Source organism: Cupressus sempervirens, chromosome 6 (assembly GCF_028749045.1).
Source record: "Cupressus sempervirens isolate cs-2001-9-10 chromosome 6, ASM2874904v1, whole genome shotgun sequence".
Taxonomy (NCBI): Eukaryota; Viridiplantae; Streptophyta; class Pinopsida; order Cupressales; family Cupressaceae; genus Cupressus; species Cupressus sempervirens.
The window spans coordinates 466,100,234-466,108,754 of record NC_143123.1 but is presented as its reverse complement, the minus strand read 5'-3'; positions in this window follow the sequence as shown (position 1 = coordinate 466,108,754).

Here is an 8,521-nt window from a genome sequence, read left to right as displayed (position 1 = left end):
CTACTTTGTGCATTCAAAGCACTTCCTGATATAGATCCACCTGAGGATTTCCTACGAATTTCCTCACTCAAAACAACACCGATCACATCATCATATTTTAGGGTACTAGATCTAGGAACAAAATTACTCACTGTCATTACCAAGCCATTCCAGCTTTCAGGCAAAGAACACAAAATCAAGAGGGCCCTAATTTCTTCATCAAAATGGATACCCACAGAAGATAATTGACTAGTAATAGTATTAAACTCATTTAAATGATCTGCAATAGATCCACCTTCTATCATTTTTATATTAAATAAATGCTTCATGAGAAATACCTTGTTTGAAGCAGAGGGCTTTTCATACAATGTCACTAGGGCTTTCATCAAATATTCTGTCATCTTTGCTTTTGTAATATTAAATGCCACTAATGGTGCCAAGCATAATCGAATGCTTTTGAGTACCTTTCTGTCCAAAAGATCCCATTCAGCTTCTGACATAGTTCCCTGATTCTTGGCTTTGCCTTCCAACGGCTTCCATAAATCCTTCTGATATAGATAGTCTTCCATTTGCATCTTCCATAATTGGAAGTTCTGCCCATTAAACTTGTCAACCCTCAGCTTACCCTCATTTTCCATCACTCCCACTCAACCGTGAGACTCTTCTGTAGAGGATAACTGAAAGACAACCTCGCTCTGATACCACTTGTTAGGATAAACCATGGATAGAAGTAAAAACTACATGCAAATATAATCAATAATAGGAAAATAATAGATCACACAGAAATGAACACAAGGCACCAATATTTAACGTGGTTCACCCAATCCCTAGGCTACATCCACCAAATAAAAAGTCCGATATTATTACAATCTAGTGATTACAACCTGATTATAGTCTGTAATCCCTTACAGCTCAATACTGTCACAAGAAGCAATTTCACATCACAACATAATGAAAAATACCTAACCCTAAACCCTTTTATTCAATTATTTTATCATTTTAGGGTTACAACATGTCGACCATATGTCAGCCATAATATGTCAGCTACAACATCGACCACAGCTCAAAATTTTTATTTTGAAGTATGTACAGTACTTTCCTGATCAGTCACCATAATCTAACAAGAAGCACCTAAAGAAGTTGAACATGTAAGTCAACCTAAACAATGTAATTAACCTAAGAAACTAGAGCAAGATGAACCACCCAAGGAGGTAAGGTATGAATTCAAAAGTAGATAATTTATATGTAATGAAGTTGTTCATAAAAAGAGAGATTGTTCAGGTAAGTATTTCAAACTTGTTACTAATTTCCATTGTTATATTTTCCATGGCTTTGGACATAAAGAAGTTGATTGTAGGAAACCTAAGTTTGATAGTAATAATAACAATAGTAGAATGTTTAGGGGTACTAAACCTATAGATAATGATAGAATGAGATCTTCAAGAAGATCTAATGAAGGAGAAATAACTAATGGAACAAGGAGAAATATCATGTGTTACAAGTGTAACAACTTTGGACAAATTGCTAGGAATTTTAGAGCACCAATTAATCAGAATGGAATTAATTAGAGAAGAAATACAACTATATGTCAATTATGTAATAAATTTTGTCACATTGAAAGATTTTGTAGAATGGATATGAGGTACATCAATAGGACCCAAACTTCAAAATGAACAACAACCCAAATGATAGAAGGAATGACATTAGCAATAGTAGTCAAAAAGATGCACTCAAAGAACACATTGATGAATTCAAGGAGGTAATTGTGAAGGAAAAAGATCCATCAAGTTCACATGTGGTATTAGAAGAACAATATTTTGACGCACTAAATGAGAGATTGAAGTCATCCATTGTGTGATTCATCTTATTTGAATTAAGTAGTTTCCCATTGAAGATATAGTATCAAAAATATAGAACATAGGTTAGAGATTGAGTTAGAAGTTTCAAAGTTTGTAGAAGGAAAAGTAGACAATAAGGAAGATCTAGTTAAGAGAGCAACTAAATTAGAGATTATATGAAGATATACAAATGAAAACAAGTTTACTGATATTCAGGAACAATGTTTTGTGGATTAAGTAGTTGTGAAATTAATGCAAAGTTTAATTTGAAATGATTTAAATGATACAAACAATATTGTATGTACTATTCAATCATGCGAAGAATTAAGAAGCATTTGAGGGTGATTTGACAATGAGTTGATGACAAATTGAACTATTTTCAAGCGAGAAGTAAAGGAAGCCCTAGTTACATGAAAATCAGGTATTCTTCAAGTTTACAGTTGAATTTTCAAAGATTTTTAAATCAAAGTAATGAAGAACCCTACAATGAGTGATGTTAATGAGAGGACACAATACAAATTCAATAAACACCAATTTTTATCTTTGGAAGATGATCCTTTGGGAAAAATTTTGCAAGTTCCACCAGATGTATTACATGTGGAGCATGTAAGGGTATACATTCACTATAAATTTGAGACTATTGGTGATAGTGAGATTCATAAGGACTTTGATATGGTATATAAAAATGATTTGTCTTTGAAGAAAGGTTTTTGACACCTAAGAGAGTCAAGTATTATTAGATACATATTTTATATGGATTTTGATAACCATGAGTAGACTAGAATCATCCTGGGAAGAATCCACGAGGGAATGTTTTGGGTAGGAAACATTCCTATTATGATTGACAATGGTATGATTCATAGGCTTGCTAGATTAAGTAATGAAGGTAGCAATCTAACAAATGAAAATAATGTAAAGAAAATGGTTGAAACCAATTTCAAGATTAAGTTAGATAGGAGAAGCATGAGAATTGACTTGATAAAGGAGGATGATATAAGAATCATCATGAAAATTATAGGATACAAGATGAATCATAGTTTGAGAGTAAATTTTGTACCTACTAGATTCATCCATGCAACATATCTAATGACAATAAAGAAAGAGAAAATTAAGATGTGTGAAATTGTGAGCCAATAGTTGCTTGATAATATTGAGAATTTAAAGAGGACAAAGAATGTGGTGTTCAAATTTAAATCACTAATAACTCACCTATTCTTTCAAGTTATTAGAAATTTGTTGGGTATGCTAGACTATGAATGGAATGGAAAAAAGTGCACAATGAACCTGATTATTTACCATTACAGAAGACAACCAAAGGAAAGAATCACTGAGGATATAACAAAGATGATGAAGAGTTTCTAGCTATAAATGAAAAGGAGATTCGAAATTCCTCCCTTACTAATAGAGAAGTACAAAGATGACATATGTTTCATGGTTGAAATTGATGTCACCTGTATGGAAATGATAGAACCTAGAGTTTAGTTCATAGACCCTATGGGCTATGAAATAAGTGAAGAAGTAATATAAATTTATGCGAAGATCATTCTAGAGTCTGATAGAGATAAGGAATTACATAGATGGGTTATTGTTGAAGAAAAGATCAAAAAAGTTCATAGTGAATTGTATAACAAAAAAATTAAGAAGGTAGAGAAAAATATTCAATCAATTTTGAGAGAATCTAGTTTGACTAGAGGTGAGTATGAAGAAGTAAAGGCTATTTCCTTAGAGATAAAGGAAAGTGAACAAACAAAAGTATTGGCAGCCACACCCCTTGTAGTGGCAAGACCAATAGAAGGAATTAGTGTAGCCAAACCTTATTCATAGATACCTACTACCCAATATGCTGCAATTGTACAAGTACAACCCACTATTGTACAACCTATTCAATCAAGAAAGGATGAAGAAGTTACCATTGTTGAAGAAAAGTCAATGCAAAGGAAATTTGTAAGAATTTCAAAGGTGAAGACAAAACCTATTAAGTACCCATTACAAAAAAATGTCAAGCAATGATCCAGTGGACCAATAAAGAGAATAAAAACATTGCAAATGATTAGGTATAAGTTTGATGAAGAAGAAGAAGAAATAGAGGAAATACCTATTAAGAAGGTAGTTGTAGAGGGAAGAACGTCAATTGGTAAGAAGGCTTAGAAACTCAAGGTAGAGAACCGAAATGTTAAAATCATTGATAATGATGATTTTGTTCAATTGAACAAGTATTATAGCTTGTATAGTAATATGGATAGACTATAGTTAGAAAATGTAGTAGTTAGAAACATGATTTTGAAGAGAAAAAGATTCAAGGACATTCAAAAGAGTATTCCAAAAGACCTGTATAGTAGGCTTTTAAATAGGAGAAGAACAATTGTTGATGAAGACAAATGAATTAGGGAAAATCTAATAAAGAAGTTTTTTGAATTTAATAATGATGAAGAAATGAGGAGAATAATGAAGGGTATTGAGCCCTTGCTGAGGAACAAAATATGAGTTGTTCTTTTAATGGGAGGAGGATATGAAGAAGTGAATAAAGAGATAGAGGAAGTCATTGTAAAATACATGACTTTTGTACCTAGTACTATAGAGAAGAGCATGAAGTTAGGGGGAGCAATCCCTATTAGTATTGAAAAGAGTACACCCAAACTAGTAGCAATGGATGTCAAGGACACCAAGATGCCAGACTCATCTTTGTAGATCTCAATTAGTATTGAAACCATCCAAGTGAACAATACTCAAATAACTATTGATGTCAAAGAAAATCCTTTTAAGGAAAATGTAAAAAACATTATGGGCAATATAAGTTGATACTCTAGCATTGATGAGGAAAAATATGTAGAAGAAGATAGAAGAAAGAAAGAGGAAGAGGAGAATAAAAGAAAAGAGGAGAAGAATAAGAGAAAAGAGGAAGAAAGAAGGAGAGAGAATTAAGGAAAGGAAAATAAAAGAGTAGAAGATGAAAATAAAAAGAAAGAAAAAGAAGAAAGGAAGAAAAACAAAAATAAAAGAAAGAAAAGGCAATAAGAAGATGAGAAAAGAAAAGAAGAAGAGAAAAATAAGTAAACCATAAGAAGAGAAAAGAAGAAAAGAAAAGGAAACTAAGGACAAAATGAAGTGTGGTTGGAGAATTGTGATGCAAGAGTCTTTGATTCAAACAACAACTAAAGTATGTGACTACAAAAGTGTATAAGGTAATCTTTTAGCATGAAGTAGATATATTGCTAGCTACTTCTAAGAAAGATAAACCACCCTTGATCCCTATACTATTAGCAACATCTAATGATGATGATGACCAAAAAGGTCTCATATCTTCCTTGATCAAGTTATTAGAAAGAACCTTAGGAGAAGTCTTGGAAATAATACAAAACATAGTCACTTCAAAAGTAACATAGTTAGATTTGCAATAGAAGGCAAAGGAAATGGTGAAAATATTTGATGTAGATTTTACTACTCTATTAGACATTGGATCAATCTAGGCACAAACAAAGCATGATGCACAACTATTTGATACAATCTACACAAATGTGTGCAATGATTTGTAGATATTAGGTGTTTGTATAAAGGAGTTGAGGATTTTTTTGGAAGAAGGAAAGAATTTATATGGGCATTGCACTATGTCCTATAACCATTTGAAAGAAATTAATTATAAATTTTCAGTATAGATGAATGAGCTCCAAACATTCATAGATAGATTAAAGTTTCCTAATGAAAATATTAAGGATGTTGAAGTTGAGATATTGAAAGTTTATGATGCTATCATGATCAATGAACTAAACAAGGAAAGAAAAACCAAAAGGTTCCTTATATTTCAAGAACACCTATCACTGAAGAACGATATGCTACAAAAGCAACTAGAAGAATGTCTTGCTACTGAGACTTCTTATGAGAAATTTTCTTATATTGACCTAAATGTAGTTGAGGTAGCATTTTATGCACCATGTGTACTTTTGAACAACACAAAGGTCACGAGGGACACTTTGAAGAAAAATATTGAGAGATTGATGACTGATTTTAAAGACTCCATATCAAGAATCTCAAGTTAAGCAAGAAAATGTAACTTAAAATTTTGACTTGTAAATAAGTTTTGACACCTTTGTCATTGATATCAAAGGGGGAGAGAAGTATAGGAAAGTTGTATTACATGTTTAAGAAGAGTATATAGAAAGGGGGAGCTTATCTATTGTAATAGGATTTATAAGGATAAATGGTTATAAATTTGATGATCCACAATTTTGCACTTCAAAGTTTTGAAATTTTGTAAAGGCCATTTTGAAGAAATTTTTTGTACAATATTTTGGGACTTGGTCAATTTTCCATATGTTGCCATCAATGAAAAAAGGGGAGATTTTTCAAAATATGGCTAAGAAGGAAAGGTTATATTTTTCATTTATGGAAACATATATCTTAGGAATAGAGGGCATAGTGTATGAATAACAGCCTCATAGTTAGATACATAAAATTGTCTAAGTATCAAATCATTTTACTAGCAGTATAGATACAGTTTTGGTATTTATAGTCTATAGAAACATTTTGGAAATGTGCCCACTTGGATACAAATAGAAAATATTTCCATGATGATGTGTGCAAGAGAATAGTACAATATTGATAGTATGACATCAAATATAACAGTTTCACCAGTAACGATAATGAATAGAGCAGAACAAAGCACATTGATAATTTGGTATTTATGGGTTAAAGAATATATTAGTGATAAAATAATTTCTTAATTAATTATGTACAATATCCTAGATGTTAACCCTAGGTTAGAAATAATTAATTTTGTACTATGCCAAGCATGTGAATGCTTGAAGTTCGATAGGGAAAGTTTTGTAAAGAGGAAAGCTATAAGTAAACGATCATGTCATGCAAAGTCATGTGGCAATACATGTAACATGATAATGTGTTGAATATTATATGAAAACTTATTTTAAGGCTACATGATGTATATATGACGTGAATTATGATGTATGATCAGAGATATGTGAAGTACATCAGACAATAGTAAAGACAATTTTGTATCTATCTCTTTTGTATATAAGAGTTGCATTGTATAATTGCATGTTTGGGGAGTAGGATCATCTTGCATAAATTTTTGTAATACCAACTCCTAATAGGGTTGAGGATTTTAATAGGACCTAGTGCTCTAACAAGGACTGAGACACTATATGTACTTCATAGACTCTTAACAGGATCAATATCCTTAAGTAGATCCTTTTGTTTAGTGGATCATTGTTTGTACCATCCCCACTAGGGTTTTAATTTGGCTAGGTTTTTCTAGTTAAAAAAAATGGTGTTATGAGTTCTTTTGGTGTATGGTTATATTTACTATTCAATATTGTTGGTTTACTTTCATATGCATGTTATAAAGTAATTAAAAATATTTAGTTGTGGAAAAAAGTTTGTAGAATACTAATTTACCCCCCTCTCAAAATTACCTATTTCTAACACATTCACATTATGTTCACAAAAAAAAATACTAAACTATGGGCTTAAGATCTCTTCATTAGAGTTATTCTTGTTTTAGTTGATACAAAAGTATAGTCTTGGTTCTCAATTTTCCATGGTTATTTCCTGCACACTAAAACCACATATTAGTAGTCCAAGATAAATAGATCACATACATGTATACATCCTAGATCAATTCTATATTCATAAATAAATCATCATGTAAACCTTTTCTTAATCAAATTCTACTAATATTTTTCCATATTTAATCCAATGTGCATCATCAAACTATACATGATATAATTTGCATCTAACATTAGTATTTGAGACATGATTCCATATCCATCAATAAAATAAGAAAAATGTGCATCAATGTAAATAATCATCATCATATTATATCCTAATAATCATAAATAAGCATGATAAAAAAACATCACATTGTGTCCAATACTTTGAATAACAGTCCCAAAAAGTTTGACATATAACATGGTCTCAAAATATAAAGTGTCTCAAATGCAAATAAATTTCAATGTTATGTTATGATGGGCCATGGTTAGGCCTTACACAATAGGCTCATCTATTAATGTTGTTATAGAAGCAAGAGCCTCGTCAATGTTTATCTCATACCTTGGTAGCCTCAAACATGTAATTCATGGTATAATATATTCAACATAAGTTCAACTAGTATCAACTAGGAAACAAATTTTGTCATAGTACTTTTCTACCAGAATTTAGGTATCCTTGACCTATCTTTCATCTTTTGTTTGAACTCTTCAAATTTCCCATCTATGACAATTTCAAAATCGTCTCCCATATGTTTGATAATTTTTTCTTTTAGTCACTAGCTTCTTCTTTCTCCAATTCACATTACCAATGATAGGGGAAAAAATGTGCACATAAAAGAATACACAAATAGTGAGAAAAACTTACACATTGTGTTCTTCAATTTCCTAATCCTTTCTATGTTCTTTGCTGTAGTTGCAAGTTAGAAAGATCATATGAATAATATTTCTTCACAAATTTCCATCCTACATCAATAACAACACAAGGTACACTCCTAAGTTAACTAGACTAATAAATTACTCTCACTAAAAAGTCTAGTTCTAGATCTTTGATGGTGAAAATTAACATTCCTTACTTGTACCATTTCTCCAACATATTTTCCTCAATCATTTCTCTTCCTTGGTATAAAATATATTTCACTTTATCTAGAATAGAGTATCTAGTAACTTGGTGGATGATATGTATAGTGATACCAACTGGTCCTC